This window comes from Haemaphysalis longicornis, unplaced genomic scaffold, assembly GCF_048455015.1.
Source record: "Haemaphysalis longicornis isolate Haplotype H1 unplaced genomic scaffold, Haemaphysalis longicornis Haplotype H1 scaffold_1, whole genome shotgun sequence".
In the NCBI taxonomy this organism is placed as follows: Eukaryota; Metazoa; Arthropoda; class Arachnida; order Ixodida; family Ixodidae; genus Haemaphysalis; species Haemaphysalis longicornis.
Window position 1 is genome coordinate 378,215,497 of NW_027526203.1, and position 20,468 is coordinate 378,235,964.

Genomic DNA, 20,468 nt, shown 5'->3' on the forward strand with positions numbered 1-20,468 from the left:
TCTTTCCTGTTGGACGGAATTTATTCGGTTGCTTGAATTACTGTTTGAATCGGATGCTGTCCACGTTAAGGCTGCTGTTCTCACTTTGCACATTCGTCCGGAGTAAGACTACGTTCTCATCGTTCGTTATGATGAAATTGTGCTGTTGTATCATCGCAGTTCTTTCATGCTCCTGTGCAAAGGCCTATTGGCTGTCCTTGTGATTGATTGATTGATTGATTGATTGATTGATTGATTGATTGATTGATTGATTGATTGATTGATTGATTGATTGATTGATTGATTGATTGATTGATTGATTGATTGATTGATTGATTGATTGATTGATTGATTCTACTTTGAAATGATTTTGGGTTCCGCTAAACCGACACAAACGTTTATTTCGGCCTTGTTTCGAAAGCTTAAGCGAATAAAGCCATTAATTTCGTACGGCCCTGACGGGATTTCGCCTACACTAATGAAGGCGTTTTGTTTTGTGATCTCCTTGTTACGGTTTTGACGCGTATATTTAAAACTGCGGTATGCCCTCTTGTTGAAGACATCGCGTGTTGTCTTTGTATTTGAGTCAGGCTCAAAATTCTACCCGCAAGCTACTGGCCAATTGCATTCTATGCGCTTCTTGTTAGCCGACTGAGCCTGCACTGCGTATGCTACAGCCACTTTTAGTATGACAACCATATTAATATTTAAAAAATGCGGCTTGCAAGCGGCGCGAGGAAGAGGCCAACTGAGCCTTTTCATGTAGTCTACCACAAACTGTTATTACAGCAAAGCTGTTAGCCGGAAAATTTCGTGTCGCAAACAAAAAACCCAGGCAGGGCCCAGCAGTTCTCGCCTAAGACGCAGAGCGCATGCGTCAGGCTAATCGGGCGTACAGCATAGGGCTCAGTATACATTTAAAAAAAAACACAAAACAAGCACCTGAATCGCATTATGGATGATAAGGCGCCTGTATTTATAAAGAATGTTTGTGACACTCATTTTCTCTTATATTATGATTGCATCAAAATATTTAAATATGTTTTGAACACTGCCGAATGTCCCACTCCCCAGAGAGCTATTACTTGGTCTACACGCATCAAGCTCCTCGTAAATAAATCTACACAAAATTATAACGTAATGCCACACACAAGAAAAGTTCACATCTTGCTCTTCTGTTTCATTAATGGTGAAATACCACCGCATGGGAAGGAGGTTAGGCACCTAGTTGTTAACTTCAGCAATAAATTGAGCTCCAGCGCACTTGTGATAGGAAGCCGATAAGGCAGATAATCAGGCCTTCGAAACCGGGCGTAGAAGCCAAAAAATTATTTTCATTGAAAGTTTATATGTATCGTTAACCTTCGATCGCTTCGCCAGGCTCATCTTCCTATAGCTTTAGGACAGAAGGCAGACCTTCTCTTGCTCTCAAAAATCATTCCTGGCACGGTGTGTTTGTTCTGTAGCGCTGACGTTTAACTCCATGAGGCACAAAAGCATACCGCCAAGCACAACACTTTTCATAATCCGAAGAGTCTGAGCAGAATCTACACTAAATCAGAACTGAGTACCAAGATTTAGTTACTAATTCCCCAACTTTGTTTTCTAAATGCGTCCGTGGGTTTATTCTGACGTAACCCTGCCAACATGACCTATGGCTTACTATCGTACTGATGACACTGTATGAAACGTGACCAAAGGTTCCTTTTTTGCTTATTTTGCTCTATTTGCTTCATAGCCGCGCTGGTTATTGTACTGTACGTGCTGTTAACTTTAATCATTACTGCGGCTGCCTTCATCTATATTTATACGTAGGCTCCCATGTTCACCTATCAGTTACGTGTGTATACTATTGTTAAGCCGTAACGAAAAACACCAGCCAAACGTTCAGTCTTGGTCGGAATGCAGCACGGTACAATACAGTACGATATAAAGCGAACGCTTTTATTATCAGTACGTGTCACTTATCTGAGTACGGCAGACTAACACAGAGAGAGAAGGTTCTGACTGCAAACTAGAAGGGGATTTTCAGGACAGACATTTGGGCTAGTTGGTGCCCAGTGAACTTCGAAAATACTAGCTAGCGCAACAACTCATCGGAGCGCCCAGTTGCTACTCGGTAAGCTAAGGACGCGGCTACGACGTCAGCGACGGGCGCTGCGCGTACACCCAGCGCGCTAGCCCATCCGTTCCTCGGGGAGCCACGTACGCGCACTGACGCCACTATGATGTCAGGCCCGGCAGGGTAGACGTAGGGCTAAACATCGACCAAGGTCGGCAGCAACGGTTCGACCCGTGCCATGCCCCGGTTCGAAAATCCGCCCGGTGCAATTTTTTGAGCCTGGCGGGCCTTCATTAGCACATTACGGATTACGGACAGCGACATTGACTTTCCCGCGTCTCTTTCTTTTTCCCCGCGCACGCCATTCTTCGCGCTTTCCTCAGCGGTCGACCCCTTTGGCGCTAAAAGACGCGCTCGGAGCCGGCCTGCCTCCTTGCCCATCTGTTCCCCGCTCCGCAACTACCCTCCCTCGCTACCCCGACCTTTTTGTTGCGCTCTCCCCTCACCGGCCAGAACCGCATTTTTACTCGGAGAGCAATCCTGCTACGAAATATCCACGCTACCCTCCCCATCCCCTTCTCTGCCGTTCCCCGCTTCACCGCGACTCTACCGAACCGTCCCAGCCACTACCGACACACCCCTGGCAGTCGCTCCTCACTTGGACTCGCCCACGTTGGCTCGCGCGCATGCGCACTGACAGTTGCGTGCGTCTGTTCGCCGGCCGTGTCTGTCTGTGCTGTGCGTGCGTGCGTGCGTTCCCAGCGGCCACCCCGTGCGGTAACGCAGCGTTGTGAAGTATTAAGTTAGGAGATAACAGCTACCAAAAAGAAAGGGAGCGGGAAGGTGGGGGCCGCCAGCGCTTGCCGGTGGGCGGCTTCAGGGAGAAAAAAAGAAAGAAAAGATACACGGGGCAGGCAACAACACACCCCAGTGCCCTCTTTGACTACTCAAAATTTAAACTCCGGTCTCGTGTTGTAAGAGGTGAGCATTGGCCGCCCGTTCTATATTTGCTGAGGCCTGAGAGGCGAAAGCTGCCTCTATTATTTTGGCTAGACACGAAGTGGACCCGTCAAACCAAGGGACCATATGCCGATAGGGGGGGCTTGCATTTGTTTATTTTCCCTCGAGTGTTATTTTCATCGACTAGTACATTGTCTCAGAAATAAAGCGGCACAATCCACGCTTGCGGCAGCCGTTTTACACCTTCGTAGCTACGTAGCCACGAGGTTTCAAACGGCGGAGCTTTCCTGTTCGCGCCTGGAGCAGGTTGAATGCCTCACTCGCACACGAGAAAACATGCAGCTGTTCCCTGATCTTTACGCGGAGCTTGCATGCGCAAAGAAAGCCACCTTCCGCGAAAAAGCGAACGCATTGTGCGGCGAGGCAACGCACAGAAGAAAAAAAAACCTTTTTACGTGAGCACTACAACAAGAATCTTTTTTCGTGTAAAGCCACTGTATGGCAATCAACTATGTTTTCCTGAAAGCTTGAGTGGTCGATAATTGAACGTGCAAGAAATCTGCGCCCTTATGACAAACCAGAAGCTCTACTTTTCTTTGTTTCATGTTGAATACTTGTGCTGGTCTCATGTTACGGCCACGCTCAACGCCAAGCAAAAGGAACTGCAGTCAAGTTTTCTCGCGAACAGGACTGGCTAAGACAACGCATCGGCATCAGGCGCAGCCAGACAAGAGCGTTCCGTTATCTTTGGCTACATTGCTATAGCGAAGCTGACAGCCAGCATTTTAAACTGGTAAGAACGGTATAACAAACATGTTTGTCAAGAAACTGCAGCGGGCTCTCACGGAGAGCATCCAAGCGCTCTACAAAGTGCCCTTCGCCAGCGTCCCATGTCGAGCTGAAACGAGCGCTCGCAGCTCAGACCTACAGTCATGCGCCTGGCCGCATAAAACAGCCAGATATCAGGTGAGATAGAGGAAAACCACAGGCGCACGGCGGCCCCACGCGTAATCAGTTATCGGACGTTGAGAACGTCTGACCTCTGGTCGGCCTGAGCAGCTCCAACGGGTCTCGTCAACGATCGCGTTTCTGAGGAACACGTGGCATAAAGCCGGGCTCGAGTCGTGCGGCGACGACACGCGAGATTCGTACACAGCACTGTGGAAAGTTGGAATACGCTACGCCTCACGTTTCAAGGCAAAAACAGAAAAACTTGTCAGAGACACCGTTCCAAGCGCCCCTTGATCAACTGGAAAGAACCACAAAAGTTTTTTTTTTAAGCTGCTCCTACCATATGGCAACATGTAACCAAAACAATATTGTATCTAGTATCTCCTACCTAAGAGATCGGCAAACAGAACGCTGGGGCTGCCACAGATGCCCTACTTTCAGTCGCCACGGTAAGAGTCTGATACTCATCCTCGAAAGCTAACAAAATCGACACCCAACGTTTCAAGAACACTTAATCGGAGCTTTGTCGCCATTTCGCTGCGAAAACCGAAGGTTGCTTTGAACATAATTTAACGTTTGGTTGCTCTGGACAGAATGTTGGCTGTAACATGAATATAACTCGAATTCTGACTCAGAATGAACTCTCTATTCCAGGATGTGGCATCAAATTTCTGGCAGAAAAAATTGTATCTTCCACGCGTACTCCTCAGCACATCAACCGCTGTGGCAAAAGGGAATTCTAAGCTAGATGACTCTGTTCTTCATAATTGCGGCGTCCGTGATTCGGCAGTTGTAAATACGGACCACTTACAAGTTCACTTGTTAGTCATAAAGCACGGCGTTTCCCCAAAATCTGGGTGCTGTGCTCAGCAATGTAGCTCTACTTGGTGGAAAGAGTTCTCGCTCTATGCATCTATAGCTGTCAACCGGCTTTCATTCTCTGGGGATTAGAAGCCCACCCTATAAGGGCTGGGCACGATCTGAAGCTGCACGTAGTTTCCAAGACACACCACCACACCACGTTCTGGCCCCCCAAAGCTGAAAGTGGTGACTGCGAACCACTGAATCACCAGTGTCCCGACTGCTGCGTAGTGTCAACAGGCAACAACAGCTGTGACAACAGCCATCTGTGGATCATTTTCACAGATTCCCGCTTATGAGGAACTGAAAAATTGAGAGCAGTGACAGCCACCGCTCATATACCACCCGTTTCTTCTTGATCACTTCTGTCGAATAAAATTCAGCGTATTCAATGCGGTTTTATTCTCCCCGTTTCACGGAGGGTTTCCCATTGTGTTTTACGTTTTTCTGTGGAGTGTTATTTCCTGCTCATTTTACTCCTTAAACATCGGAGGTGCCCAGATCTTCTGATACAAATGGAAATCTCTAGCTGGGTCTTTAAATGGCCGTTTAGTGGATTTAAATGACGATTATTTGTAACGGAAGACTAGAACCGCAGATTATCTAAAACGGTCAGAGGTGGGCAAATGGCCTCACCAGCTTTGGCCTCACCTCAACCTTAAATCAACTTTCTCAACCCTACCTCTCCCTGAACGTCAACGTGAAGGCTGAGGTTCGGGTATGAAAACTAACATCGGCATGCGTTAAGCGCCATAGACTTCCCCACCTGTAACATCCCTTCTAACTCAACCTCTACACAACCCCAAGCTCTTCATTTATTTATTCACTTAATAACTTATTCAAATTTCATACATTTTTCGGCTTTAGGAACAATGCAGATAAAACGTACACACCGAGAAAACGTGTTTGCGCAGGGAATCTAAAACATGGGTAAAAAACATGCGTACAGAAATGACAATATCGGCACTAATGCATTCCCAGTAAATGATTATACTAAACGAACGATTAAATTTTATAAATATTAAATAAATTGTCGTAGCTAACAGGATTCGAAGTTTCATTCCAGTGGCTATAGCGACGTACGCACGCAGGGTGGGTCGGGGGCCTATCCGGGATTGTTAGATAGAAGGAAGAACGGACAAGGCTACTGAATCTGTCATAAAATAACTACTGCCGATAATTATACAGACTAGAATCAGGTATCCTTCTAACCTCTCCCCCCTTTTCACACCTCCTACTGTACTCAGCGGAGATGTTCTCGCTGTCTGTCCACCAAATCCCGCTATTGCTTATTGCTTTTCATTACACCGAAACTGAAAAGCCCGATTAGCGGCAGAGCTTCGAAGAAGTTCCCCAGAATCATCTTCACTTAATTGAGTCGATTCTTATGCGGATGCCGTGACGTATGTACGTACTCTCATCTGCAGCTTTTCGGCGCATCGCAATTACTTCACAAGTGATTTCTCTAGAGTTATTCAGTATAATACAACGAATTTTCGCACAGCTCTATACAGAGGGCTAAAGCTTGCATGGTGCGGAGTTTCAAGTTTTTCACTTCGCTCTACTACGTTCCGGGGCCATGGAAACTGTGCCATTGAAATGTATGGGTGGTAGTTTCTGACAAGTAATTTCACAGAAAATATTTAGAGTTCTGATGACCGCCTTCATCGTGCTCGTACCCGAGTCGACTCCCTGTTTTATGCAAAATATCATTTTACTGCAATGGTTTCACCATAGGTTCCTGAGAGTTTGGAATTTTGAGTGAGAAAGCTGGGGATGCGCTTCGATATTGGCGCACACTATATTAATGATAAAATGTTAGAGACAGTGTCGACGTAAAAAAGTAAGTGCACGGATCTGTGACCTCCCTTCAACCTCAGTTCCAGCCCCAACCTCACTCAACCTCAGACTCGTCGGCTGAGGTTGAGGTCTAGAAAACTCCGACTTCACTCCCTCAGCAGGTTACATACAGCCTTTGGCGGATCCAGAGGGGGGGGGGGGTCCGGATGACCAGACCCCTCCCTTAATTTCGGAATTGATACCCCTAATTACGACCCCTCAGGTCGTAGAAAAAGTCTAGTTGATACTTTTTTCTATTAGTTGTATTTCTGGTTTTCCAAAATTTCGGTGACTATCCTCCTCGTCCTCCTCCTTATCATCATCATCGTCGTCGTCAACACTGATAGAAGTTGACCCCCCACCCTATCAGAAAAAAACCTGGATTCGCCCCTGGTTACAGCCACCTAAAGCTCACCTCACACGGTGAAGTTGAGGTCCATTTAAGGCTAAGGGCGACCTCACTAGGCCGCCGTAAGGTTGCTAACCCCCTTGAGGTTGGGAGGCGCAAAAGAAAACCACTAGGGCTCTTCGCGGCCGTCGCAGCAACTACCGCAACGCAGGGTTGCAGTGGGCTTCCATGCACTCAACATTTAAAATTTTGATTTTCCCTTATTCCGTATTAACGGTTAATATCAACTCTCTGTTTGCTCACGTACAGGTTAACAGGTTAGACATGGCAGCAATCCTTTTGCCCGTGGTTTGTCATCGTCAACGTCAGCAAAGCGGCACGGAGGATGACGGGAGGGAAACGGCACCTCAGACCGCACTTTTCTGGTTAAAAAATGAGCGCAAATCAGCCTATTAGTGCCTACGCATTCCAGACTGATGATAATTACACGATGATGAGAGTTTTAGACTGGCTTTCAATGTCCGCTCCCAACTGCGATGGTTACAATAAGTGACAGCGCAGAATCTACACGCGCTGGATGGCAGTCAAAGCCCTGGTTGCCGTCTTTCGTTCACGCGAAACGCGGCTATCTCAACAGCTTCTGATGTGCGGTGCCCAAAGCGCCATTTGGCACAGTAATGCCAGTATCTCTCGCTGGGGAGCACTATAGTGTGCGCATTATATAGGCTTAGCGATTAGAACATGTCACCAGAGAAATGCAAGCTCCCGTAGAGTGAGCGCGGTTATGTACACTCGTGTACTCGTACGATGCACGATACAACGCCGAATGGATAAGTACAACGTCTTAGTGGTGGGTCATCATTTGGAAGCTACCCAGTCGATAAATCAGAATGAGCAGGCAAAAACAAAAGTCATCGACATCTTAATTCCGTTGAGCGACTGACTACCCTCCCAGTACTGACGTCTTCAGGTATTTTTGAACGCAATTAAGAGGTCGATAACATTGTATGCCTGCTTCCCAATTTTCTGGCAGGCAGCCTAGTCCTCCTTGGTACAAAGACGTGGTGCTTGGAAGTGGCTGCGCGCATGCACGTTGATATGGGTCTGGTACCGCCTGTCGCACCAGAGTCCGTTTTTGCGTCTGACTTTCATGCGACCTCCTTTACAAACAAGCGAAGAACGTCCGACCGAGGAAGTCTGCTGATTTCAGCACTGCAATAGGGCAAGCAAACGGTGCGACATATAGCACAGCGCAACAAGAAATGAACGGGACACCGGTTGTCCCGTGAACTTCAGCTGAATGCGTTCCGGAACGTCGCAAGCTTTATGAATTGACCGCCTGACCGACCTACCCACGCCCGGGGGCTTATCAGGTCGTTGGAGCTGCACGAGCTGTGTTCGATTCCCCTGGTTTCCAATCCGAAATCGCATTGTCCTCGGAGCTGGCAGGGCAAAACAAAGAATGTGAGCACAAAGCCGAAGGGGGGACCCCGGATTCCTCAGCCAGGCGCAAAATGGCCGAACCCCGTCCGGGAGGCCGTCATGTCGGCCGCCCGAATATAAAAAAATGGAGGGCCTGGCCTGCAGTTTGTGACACCTACCCACGCCCGGGGGCTTATCAGGTCGATGGAGCTGCACGAGCTGTGTTCGATTCCCCTGGTTTCCAATCCGAAATAGTTTCATTCTTCAAATGAAGATTTATCAAGACGCACTTGCTACTAATTATGAACTCTTGGCTGGTTCGATTACTGTTGCCTGTCCACACCCTCACTCGTCCATCCTTCTCCGCCCCTGAACCCGTCCCCTTCCCCTGAGCAGTGGGAGATACTGCTGTCCAGCTGTCGACCTGAGGACCAGCTCTTGCTTGTGACCAGGGCTACAGCAGCCTGGACAGCACATGGGCTCCTGGACTGAGGAACCACTCTCGCATTACTGCGTAATAAAGTTGTCTCTCTCTCTCTCCTCCTCTCAACCTGCTGTGCACCCTTGCCGAGCGTACACGCGCACTATTCGAGAAAACGCCTTTTACAAAAGCGCGGTGGGTTTGTCGTTGTTTCTGTATATACTGTAAAATGGGCTCAAGCTTGTTCAGTTACTGCATGTACGTCCCCAAACAACACTGTTGGAGTACTTTTACACACGCCGACATCTGAAGGTTCTCAGGCCGCTGCGTGCTTGCCTGCATGCAGCCGCAGTACCGTGCGCCGCAACGGCTGGAAGCTGGCCCGCGTCCGGTGGCCTTGGCGCTTGCAGCCGACAGGCTCGCTTCACCCACACCACGCTGCCCACGGAACGGAGCCCGTTCATCGCGGGTCCCGCACAACGTGTGTACAGCGCACGCTCTCGGAGTATGCACGTTTTCCGGTGAACGCACGGCGTGTCAACTGTGACTGGAAAAATGTTCGCTGAATTGTCGAGACATCCGGCGACAGCACAACGGCGGAAAAAGCGATTCAAAAAGTGCCGCGCTGCGCGAAGTTCCATGGCTATGTCATTAACAAAATTGAGGTTTTTACGAATTCCACAAGGCTGCGATTGCAGAATTAAAGCCGGTAGTCATTCCACTGTAGTTCATTACAAGGCCTTCAGTGTTTAGCCACAGGCCGTAAAACTGCAATCTCGGCCGGCTGAGTGTTCAGCAAAGGCGGCCTGCAGTTCACGCTACCAAGAACCCGCACTTGAGCAATGCCAAATTAGGGCGGAAACTATTCCAAATACCGCGAGGACAACTGTGGCGCTCACACGCGAAGGAAATATCTCCCGTACTCCGCGTCACGCGTGGAAGCCTTTGGAAAGGTTTAAATTTGGGTTTTTAGAACCGAAACCACGTCTAGGCTAGAAGGCGCGTCTCAATCAAGGGTAATGGATTCAACCTGAGGTTCTGTCAAGCTCTTGCACATATTGACATCTTTTCGCCTCCCCCAACCCTCTCTAGCTCAAGTGACATCGCGTTTCTTGCCGAGAGAAACAAGTCTGCCTGCAAGCGTCGACAACCGCACAAACGGTGCGCAAGTTTATTGAGATTTCTGCGAACTATATAGTTCGCCCCAGAACGTCGCCTTGCATGCATGATGTCAGCATTTCCTCGAAACCAGCGCGATGCACCCCTGACGCCTGCGCTTAACTGGCTACGTCAATGACCCGAAGAACCCCATCAAAGCCACCGCACGACATGCTGTCCTTGCGGCCTGTCATTTCATCATTTAAGAGCGCGATTTGCGATATGTATAAACGGAGAACTGACCTTTTATATTCAAAGGGAAAGCTCCTCTCTTGGTTCATGCTGGCACTTTCACTAAAAAAAGTGGCAGCATCACCACTCCGTGGATGGTGGCGAGGATGCGGAGTACGGGGACTCGAAATGACATCGAAGTTGCGTCCCGAGTGACATCTGATATGCGCCCCGACCGTCATTCGATTTCAGCCGTGATTTGAACCTTGCTTATTCCCTAAATGAAACTGCAACTCACGGCTCAAATCGAATTTCGCTTGATTTTCGCTTGATGGTGGTATGCGCACGGATGGACGCGTACGAACATTGGGAGGTCCTAAGGTACTCTGCATCGCTATAGGCAAGGGAGTAAGCCGTTTGACTCTCGGGTAACTCACGGTCGTAGCCCAATGGGTAAGACGACGGACACTAACTCTTTCTGGTCTACCAGACAGAGGCTCGAATCCTGCCGGTGCCTGTGTGATTTTTTGCGATTGTAAATGCTATGCGCACGGACGCGGACGGACATTGTGCGGTCCTAAGGTGCTCCGCACCTAAAAACTGCATACTGCACTCTGGAGAATTCCCGTGGTTCTGCTTCACGTGCACAACGCAGCTGAATGAATGGCCACCAATCGCTTCGCCCAAGGGAGACCGGACGTGCGAAATGTGACATTACGCAATGCAAAACGTCGTTCTTGCAATTGTCACAGTTTTCGAGCCACATCGAACCTCATCTTAGCCAACTTCGCCCTCTTAATCGCAGTGATTGGTCATTCATCGGCATTGTGATGAAGCAGACCCAAGGACATTTTTAAGCGTCCCTCCCCCCTCTCTCTCGTGCACGTTTATTTCATCCGTTGAAATAACAATATCTTTCCCACGACTGCGCAATAGCAGGGCGAACTGAGCTGCCAAAATTGTGCCGCTCGAAAAGGAACTCCATGGGCGTGCTACGCCACATAATGTTTTTTTTTTCTGTTTGCTAGTGTAATTAGATACAGCATCAATATTTTTTTTTTTAATTTCGAAACACTTTACAACCGCTTCAAATAATAATACATGGGACTCAAGACCAGCTTTCAGGTTTCTCGGTCCGAAGTTAAGTATTTTTAAGAGCAGCAAAATAATGCCGTGAAGCCGTGATCGATATATGTTCTGCCGAATGGCTGGTCTGGTGTAAGAAACTGAAGTACGAAAAACTTGGCTACAAGAACAACCGGGAAAAAGGGAAGCATGGACGCGTAAATACTAACCTAAACACGCAAAAACTAAGTATCATTATTCTTTAAAGTGCGCAGTTACTTAGATGGGGCGCAGCTATGTAGGAATTAAGGTCTCCATGCACTCCCGTATGTAAACAACGCATGCACTGATCTAGCCTGTGATGAGCGAACCTGTGAATGTTTTGCGTTCAACGTCCATACCTACTCGTGTTGGCATTTCATTTGAACTGGATTGTAGGTTAGAGTAATGGCTCTTGGAGCTCAGTGTGAAGCCGTATAGCTGCTGCGGTGACTCAGTGGGGTTGTGCTACTGAGCCCAAGGACGCGGGTTCGATTCCCGGCCGCGGCGGCCGCTTTTCTGGTGGAGGTGAAAAGCGAAAACGCCCGTGTGTTCGAGATTTCGGCGCACGTTAAAGATCCCCAGGTGGTCAAAATTGATCCGGAGCCCCTCTACTACGGCGCGCCTCATCGCCTGTGAAGCGTCGGTGCGTTAAAACCCACAATCAATCAATCAATCAATCAATCAATCAATCAATCAATCAATCAATCAATCAATCAATCAATCAATCAATCAATCAATCAATCAATCAATCAATCAATCAATCAATCAATCGTGAAGACGTATAGATATCTCTATTGTTACATAAGCTACATTAAACCATAAGCGTGTTACCGAGACGTTCCTGCAGAATCAGTACGTATATCGATACAAGCATGAATGGCACATCGGATCTCCCGCGGTGGGACTGGGGCATTGCGCTATGGATCCTCGAGCACGAGATCGCGGTGCTTATTTCCCCATTACGCTGCTTTTTTATGGAACAAAAACGCCGGTATGCAGAGGATGTTGGTACATGTCAAATATTTCCAGGGAGTCTAAATTAATCTGCAGCTTTCCACTACGCCGCGTCTCATAACCGAGGTACAACTTCATGAAAGCTCTGCTTGATCTCGCTGCCACAGAACATCCGGATGGACAAGGTGAGCGCTGTTGCAGAGCGCATGCACTGTGCCGTATTACATGGTCTCGTCACTTGGTCGAGGCCGCGGCGCGCCTTATCTCGCTGCCGGCGAAAGCGCCCACTCTGTCTCGGGGCCGCTTACAGTGACGTCATCGGTGCCGCTCGAGCAGGTTTCTGGAGTGCAACTGCAGGCATCGAACCCAGTCACTGCAGTCACTCCCACATGCATGTTCCACAGGTCGGTGGTGCGCAGGCGCAGTAGTGATGCCTCCTACCACCACTGTTTTCGTCTCTTTTCTTTCCTCTACGCGCATGCGCTCAGCGATGGTGGGATCAATACGAGGGGGAAGGAAACGCGAACAAACGTGGCCGCCTGATCGGCCCTGCCAATACACCGCCCTTCCCCGTGGTTTCTATTTTCCGGGCTGACGCGGTAGGCCGCGGTGCTAGTCAGTCTGCTTGCTCGATCGAGCCGATGTCATCGCGGCGACCCCTTCTTATAAACCGTCCTCCTTCGCTGTGACACTACTGCACTGCCGATGCCGAGCTTTACATTCGTTTCTGCGGCCCGGGTCGAAAATTGTGCCGATGAACAGCCGCGGTTGCAAATCTCATATCAATAAAAAAAACCGGAGAGAATAACGAATGCGCGCGCCTTCCTTGTGAAGGAGGCTTTGGTGCGCCCGCTGCACTCGGAGTGAAGAGAGCAAGGATGGAGGCAAGCGGGGGTAGAGGATCGAATGTGAGTGGGGGGGGGGGGGAGAGAGAGAGAGAGAGAGAGAGAGAGAGAGAGAGAGAGAGAGAGAGAGAGAGAGAGAGAGAGAGAGAGAGAGAGAGAGAGAGATCTTTAATGGACACTGAAGAGGTTAGCCCCACAAACGGCGGGGCTTGCTATACTTCAGATGGGGGTGAACATAGTGGGGCGAAAAAAGAAAAAAAAAAGCGGAAGACGTACACAGCAACAATGAATAATGGGGAGAAGAAAATAAGATCAGTTCGGAACGTAGAATAATTTACAGCACTAGGAGAAAAAATCTGAGGATCCCAAGGTTAAAGAACCTCGATTAATCCCGAGGCAGGCAAGAAAGTTAACAGAGCATTTGTCCCTCGCGCCGCGTCAGCTTGATCGTGCCACGGACCAAGAAAGTGATGCAGCTCTAAAGAATTTCCACGTAGCAGCCGCACAAGAGTTCTTTTCGCTGTTTCGCGATGAGTTGTATTGTGTGCTCACAGAGCACACAGAGCACAATGGCGAGTCTGCCCAGCCTATTTTAAAAAGAAAGCTACCAGTGAAGGCAACATTCAGGCGTAGTCGGTGAAGAACACCTCTGTTGGCTTTTGTAGGCCTCGCGGAAGCTGGAAATTGCATTGAGGGTCAATCTGCAGAGGCAAGGGTATCCTAAGAGGGCCCTGCCAAGCTGGCAACTGCAGTTTCCGTCCCAGTGAGTTCACGGCCGTACTTCCGTCTTGTCTGGAATACGGGATTCCAATCGACACAAGCAGACTGTGTGCCTATTTCGCTGCTGCGTGAGAGACGACGTTCCCCTGGATGCCGGAATGACCTGGCAGCCATTGAAGCGAGATGCAGTGCCCGTCTCGTAGTCCAAGTGTGTGCAATGCGTGTAGATCACGCACAAGTTGGCTGCAGCGGTGGGATGGCTTCATCAGTGCTTGCAGGGCAGGCCGCGAGTCGGTGAAGATCCCCCATTGCCGAACGGGACTATTGGTGATGTGAACGAGTGCTGTCCTAATAGCAGCCAACTCAGTGAAGGTGGACGACGTCTTGTGACTGAGTTTCTCTTTTACAGTTAGTCCCACCGACTGTATCCACACTGCTATAGCTGACGAGTCAGTCATCACGGACCCGTCTGTATACACGTGAACGTGGCCAAGATAACGTGAGCTGATATGCTCTAGCGTGAAGTATCGCAAGGCTGGCTCAGGCAGAGATGATTTCTTGCCTATACTGGTATATTGATGCATATATTGCATGCTGCAACTTTCCATGGCGGAAAGGCAGGCTTGCTTGGGCGTTCTAAGTTGGCCGGTAGGACGCTCCGTACATGAGGGGAAGACACCTGCGCTAGAGGATGGTCAGCACACCGGGCTACGTGACGGAGGCTGGTGCGAAGAAACTCTTGAGCTTGGAGTGTCTGGGCTGACATGCACCTTGCTTCACAGAGAGTTCCATTCGTGGATCTGCACCTTGGAAGGCCCAGGCAGATGCGCAGAACTTGAGCCTGTGCACCTTCTAGCACTCTGAAGTTTTCTTAGACAAACCAATCAGCGCTGGGAGGCTGTACCGCAGAAGGCCAAGGAATAGTGCCTTATAAAGTCGTAGTAGTGAAGGCACTGAGCAGCCCCGTGTTTTGCCTGTCAGCATCCGGAAAATGGGCATAAACGACTGCAGGCGTTCCCTAAGGTGACGGATATGGGGGGCCCAAGATAGTGATCGACCTAATGTAACTCCAAGAAATTTATGGTCGGTATTTCTGAGGGAAATGTGTGACGAGATCGACACAACCATTAGTCGGTGTCCTCATCTGGAAGCGATGGAAAAATTTGGGGAGGGGGGGGGGGGGGGGGGGCTTATTTCCACCCACCTCGTGATGCATGCACATTCACCCTGCAGCTGTAATGGGGGCGTCCAAGCGACAATTTGTCCGCTGGGACGCACGTACTCACTTCGCGGCGTCCCCATCGGAGTCATCGTGAGCTGCTCCCGTGATCATTGACTAGTGGCATAGCTGCTCTTCATTCAATGAGGCTGTAGCGGTGTATCTAGGGAGGAGCGTCACAAGACAGTAGTCATTCCGCCCCTCCTTTGAATGACAACGAAAGGGTGGCACACCGTGACCCCACGTCACATCATATTCGATGTTTTCACCATTTCCTTCGGAAAGGAATCCACCCTGATTTTTTTTCTTCCTTATCTTTACTACTTGGTACCCTTTGGGGCACCTTGGCATCGTCCGCAGCAGTGGCTCAGTGGCTGAGACAAGAGCGTTGCACTTCTGAGCCCGAGGTAGCTGCGGCAGTTTTCTTTTTGTCTGAGGGGGGAAAAAAGGAAACACCTATGCACACGATAACGGCCACGAACATTGAAGATCCCCAGTATGCTAGCCCTCCACTACGACGTCCCATAGGCAATGTCCAGCTTCGGTGCGAAAAGCGCCGATTTGAAACTCGTCCAACATCCTCTCCCCTTCATTCTCGCACCTGGACTGTTGCAAACTTCTTATTAAGAGGTTTATTCGCACCCACGGGGGGAACTGGTGTTTTTAAGGCGGTCCTTTACACCTCGCATGCCAAAGAACAAGCCCAATAAAAAAAGCCGCCAACCAGTTGTTTCGTTTGCATGTACAGAAGGAAAAGGTATGTGTCCTTTTGCATTTAGAATGACGGCCTTTATTAATCCAGGTAAAGTAATGTGAAGCTGTAAAAAGCAGCGCACAATCACAGTGGTAGTGGGAAAACTCACCTACCGTGTACGGTATTTTTGTGGGCAAATGAGCCCAGGCTTCAGGTTTGGAGGGCCGTCATGGTCCGGTGAAAACCTAACACCTCCGGACACCTGTGAGGGTATACGCTATAGATAGCGATAGGTGCAACCAAGGCTTCCTGGGATACAAATAGCACTTCTCCACCAACACAGAATCTGGCGACCCTGGTGTATATTATTCCGCCACCCCCTCCCTATGAACCAAAAAACTTAATTCATGGGCCCCGCGGTCAATCCACACCAGCTGTCAAGTCGGCGATACAGCAGAGGGCGCTCTCTGTGACCGGGAAAGCGTGGGTCCAGACGGGCCGCTACTGGAACTTGAGCCTGGCAACGCTCAATACTGGGAATTGTCGAGCGAGGACAGCTTAGCTGTGCAACCAGAGGAGCTTCAATGCGTTAAACGGGATGTCGTAGGACTAAGCGAAATTCGGAAGAACAGGTGAGCGCTTTAAGGGGTTAAATAGCGGGCATATTCTGTGCATGAGGAAAGGAAGGAGCTCGGGATATGTTTCCTGCTGGACAACGAGATAGCGGGGAATGTGGAAGAATTATGCAGCGTTAGCGATAGGGTGGTGGCCGTTGTGATCAAACTAAAAAGGTATAAAGCTTGTGCAACATATGACCAACGTCTAACTGGAGATGCTGTTAATAGCTTCTACGATGATACTTATCAGCAATGGTACAGTATTGCGATGAGAGGCTTAACGCAAAAGTAGCAAATAAGCAGATAGGCGAGCGTGCCGTGTAAAACCTCGGAGTAGTTTTTTGGAATAGCCGAGGTAATGCACTCGTTAGATTTGCGGAGAGGAACAACCTGAGGATAACGAATGCATTAATCTGAAAACGAATGAACAGGAGATTGATACCGAAAAGCCCAAACCATGAAAGTGAAAACGAACTCGACTTCATACTAAGTGCCAGTCCAAATTTTGTGCAGTATAATTGAGGCACTAGGCAAGGTCAACAGCAGTGATCACAAGGCCGGTGAAAAGACAGCTGTGGGGTGGGGAAAAAACCTGCAATCAGTAAGAAACAGGGCACAGGTGCTTTGAACAGCGCTTCAGAACAAATTTGCGGTCTCGACCGAAGAGGAGGAAGCAGGCGCAAACACACTGAATGGCAACCTCAGATAACCACAGTCAGCAGAAACCAAAGAAGGGCGAAGACCTGGATAGCACACATCTAAAGAAAGGACTTGATTGATAAACGCAGGGTTCTGAAAGGGGCAGGCATTAAAGAGCGAATTTAACATGCGGAGCTGTCAAAATTAACAGAAGCAAGAACATTGAAATTCGTATACCCACGTAACGCATGTCGGGATTGAAGAAACATGACCTAAAGGCGGGAGGAAGCTCGAGGGAAACAAAGCTGGCCATTATATAGGGAATCTGTGCTTTCAGAGACTGAACTGGTAGCATAACATACAGCGGCAAGGATACATATTTGCCCTGTAGCAACGTTACGCGCGGAGACGATACTGAACGGATAGCTTGGCTCGCGAGGTTCCAACAAAGACGACGCGGGAAAGCCGCTCATGCATGCCGGGACTGAATAGAGGCAAAGAAGCATGTGACGACGGAATAACCGCGGATCAACTAAGGCTGGTGGCGGTCATGTAGTGGGAAAGCTTGAAAATCATTAACGCCTCAGGACATTAAAGGTACCACTGGCCTTGAAAAATACTGACGCCACAAACGAGAATTACCTCCATGATCACCTCTAAGGGACAGATTTCGAACAGCCGAGGGAGCCGGCTGGGTTCTGGAAAGGGTACTCAATAATGCATCACTTTCAAGCCATCAACATGGTATTGGAGAAAACCGCGGCGTTTAATGAACCTCTTTACAAGTCATTTATAGATTACGAAAATAACTTGAAATTAGTAGAAACCCTGCACTGAGAGGCGTACCCACTGATCTGGAGATCAGTGGGCGTACCAGCGCTACATACAAGTAATGTAGGGGGCTCGATGACGCTTAGCTAGCTATACAGCAACCCCCAAATGAGTTCAGTTCTGTGTTCTGAAAATGGCTGTAGCCGCATTGATTCTCACACGCACACGCACACGCACACGCACACGCGCACGCACACACACACACACACACACACACACACACACACACACACACACACACACACACACACACACACACACACACACACACACACACACACACGCACGCACGCACGCACGCACGCACGCGCGCACACACAAAAATCAAGTGAGCCTACAATGAGTGTGTAGCACGCCCGCATAATCTTTTCCCGCGGCCGTTGTCGTGACCCCTGGCGCGCGACGGGTGCTGCGCGCCGAACCGTATCGCTCAGCAGTTGGTTCGAACATCTGAACCAGCTGCAGCATGGCCTCCACAGATCTCACGCGCACCGCGTGCACCACTCGAGCCCCACATATCTGGTTGCTGTCGGGCGAACTACTTACAAGAGCGCCTCTCTAGGTTTTGGCTGAGGTGTAGAGGACCTGGCATGTACTCTCTTAAAATTTCCGCGAATCGGCTTTTCTACAGTGCTTTTCCTTAATGTCCAGTCACTGCATTCAAGGGAGCAAATTTGACGAATCACAATTCCAGACATGGTTTGACTCACAAAAGCCCACAAAAGCCGATCCGCGCTGTGGCAGTGCAAAACGTCATGCTTGCGTCATGCTTGCATATTGTCACAGCGCTGATCGCATCAAATGTCGTATGATATAGTCATTGGCCTACTCTGGTTATTTGATATCAGTGATCGGCCTCTTAGACGCACTTTGGCGGAGCCTACCCACGGACATTCTTAAGAATAAATGCTTCTTATCGTGAGTTGACTGCTGATGTTTCGCAGCGGAAAAATTCGAAGGTTTTTGACTACTGATCTTTTTTGCCATTGGAAACAATGTCGTTCCGCTCCGGAATGGAGTTGAGCGAGTTATCGAATGCTAGTTCCTTCAAATACAACCATTTAAGTATATTGTTTGTATGTTGAGTGTATGTAAGTAGATTGGTTGTATATTGTCTTAATGGTCCCTTCAAGGAAAATGTACAACAAAAAAATTTCGGGACAAAATTTTCGGAAAATTTTAGCATCTGCTGCAGTTACCATTGATTGAAATTATTGATTAAAATTGACTGATTTAAACTGAGCGATTGATTGGTTGATTGACTCATTGATCAATACTGTTGATTGATTGTGATTTAATTATTGAAATAATTGATTTCATCAGACGTTTATTAGTCATTCAACAAGTGGAAGAGCTGCGAAGTTCGGCATCAGCGAAGTTGATTAAAATAATTTGTTTATTTAGGCTGATTGAAACCAGTAGTTCGTTGGAACAAGTAATTGGTGTATATATGTAATTGGTTGATTGGTACTAGTTATTTGATTAGCCATTTTATCATCCCCCCTCCTATCCCCACCTGCCGTGTCTGCTCTGTGAGTATTTTTACCCGGGAACATACGCCATACGTCATGAAAGCAGCAGTCCCGGCACCGACAGGCAATTCTGTAAAATCAATCAATCAATCAATCAATCAATCATTTATTTGCGTGCCCAGGAACAGCCGTGGGGGCCTTTGTGCTGGCGCACGGAAACAGAAACACACGAAACATAATGTACACATCTCTCAAATACAAAATAAAATACAAAAAAAAAACGAAAGGATAGCTTATGTTGAAGTTACGGAATGAAAGTCATTTAAGGGCATGAACTCAAGGATAAAAGACAAATGCAGAATAAGAAAAGTTGGCAGTTACGCCAATACAAACTCACAGACATGTTTGCGAAACAGAGTAGGGCAATCATTAAATATATCAAGGTAATCCGAGTACCGATTGTACGTGCATTGCAGTCGGAACACAGGGCACAAGACACTGATAATAATAATAATAATAATAATAATAATAATAATAATAATAATAATAATAATAATAATAATAATAATAATAATAATAATAATAATAATAATAATTTATTAGCATACATAATGTGCATGCCACGGAAACGGAGTTTGCTAGTGGAGAAGCACCTCTCCTACCTAGTAGGTGGAAGAGTCTTCGCCCCGCACCCCCCCCCCCCCCCTCCCCCCGAGTTTGTTACGGTGGTATCGATGGTCCTTCCACACGTGTCGTATGCCGCCCTTATCTGTTTTGCAACACGAGTGCGTGGCAACAAATTTGAAAGGTGTGGTGTGTGCGTCTGTGTGCCTGGGGGGGGGGGGGGTGAGATGCATGCTGATCATGGGTGCTAGATTTTCGCTAAGATTAATTTATATTTGTATATATAGTTACATATGCTTTATATCAATGCTCTATGTGTAATATAGGATGAAAATAAATAAATTGAAAATTGAAATATTAACTTGTTGGCTGGAGTGAAGAGGTTTATTGAGGGTGCACATTAACCATTCTCAAATAATTGCAGTTCCTATAAAACGACAGTTTTCCATCGCAAGAAGGAGGGGGGGGGGGGTAAGCACACAACATGGCATTCAAAGAAATAACCGACGAATAGTAGAGCCAGCTGCGTGTACCATTCGTACGAGGACGATGCATACTTAGTTCTAAACGGAA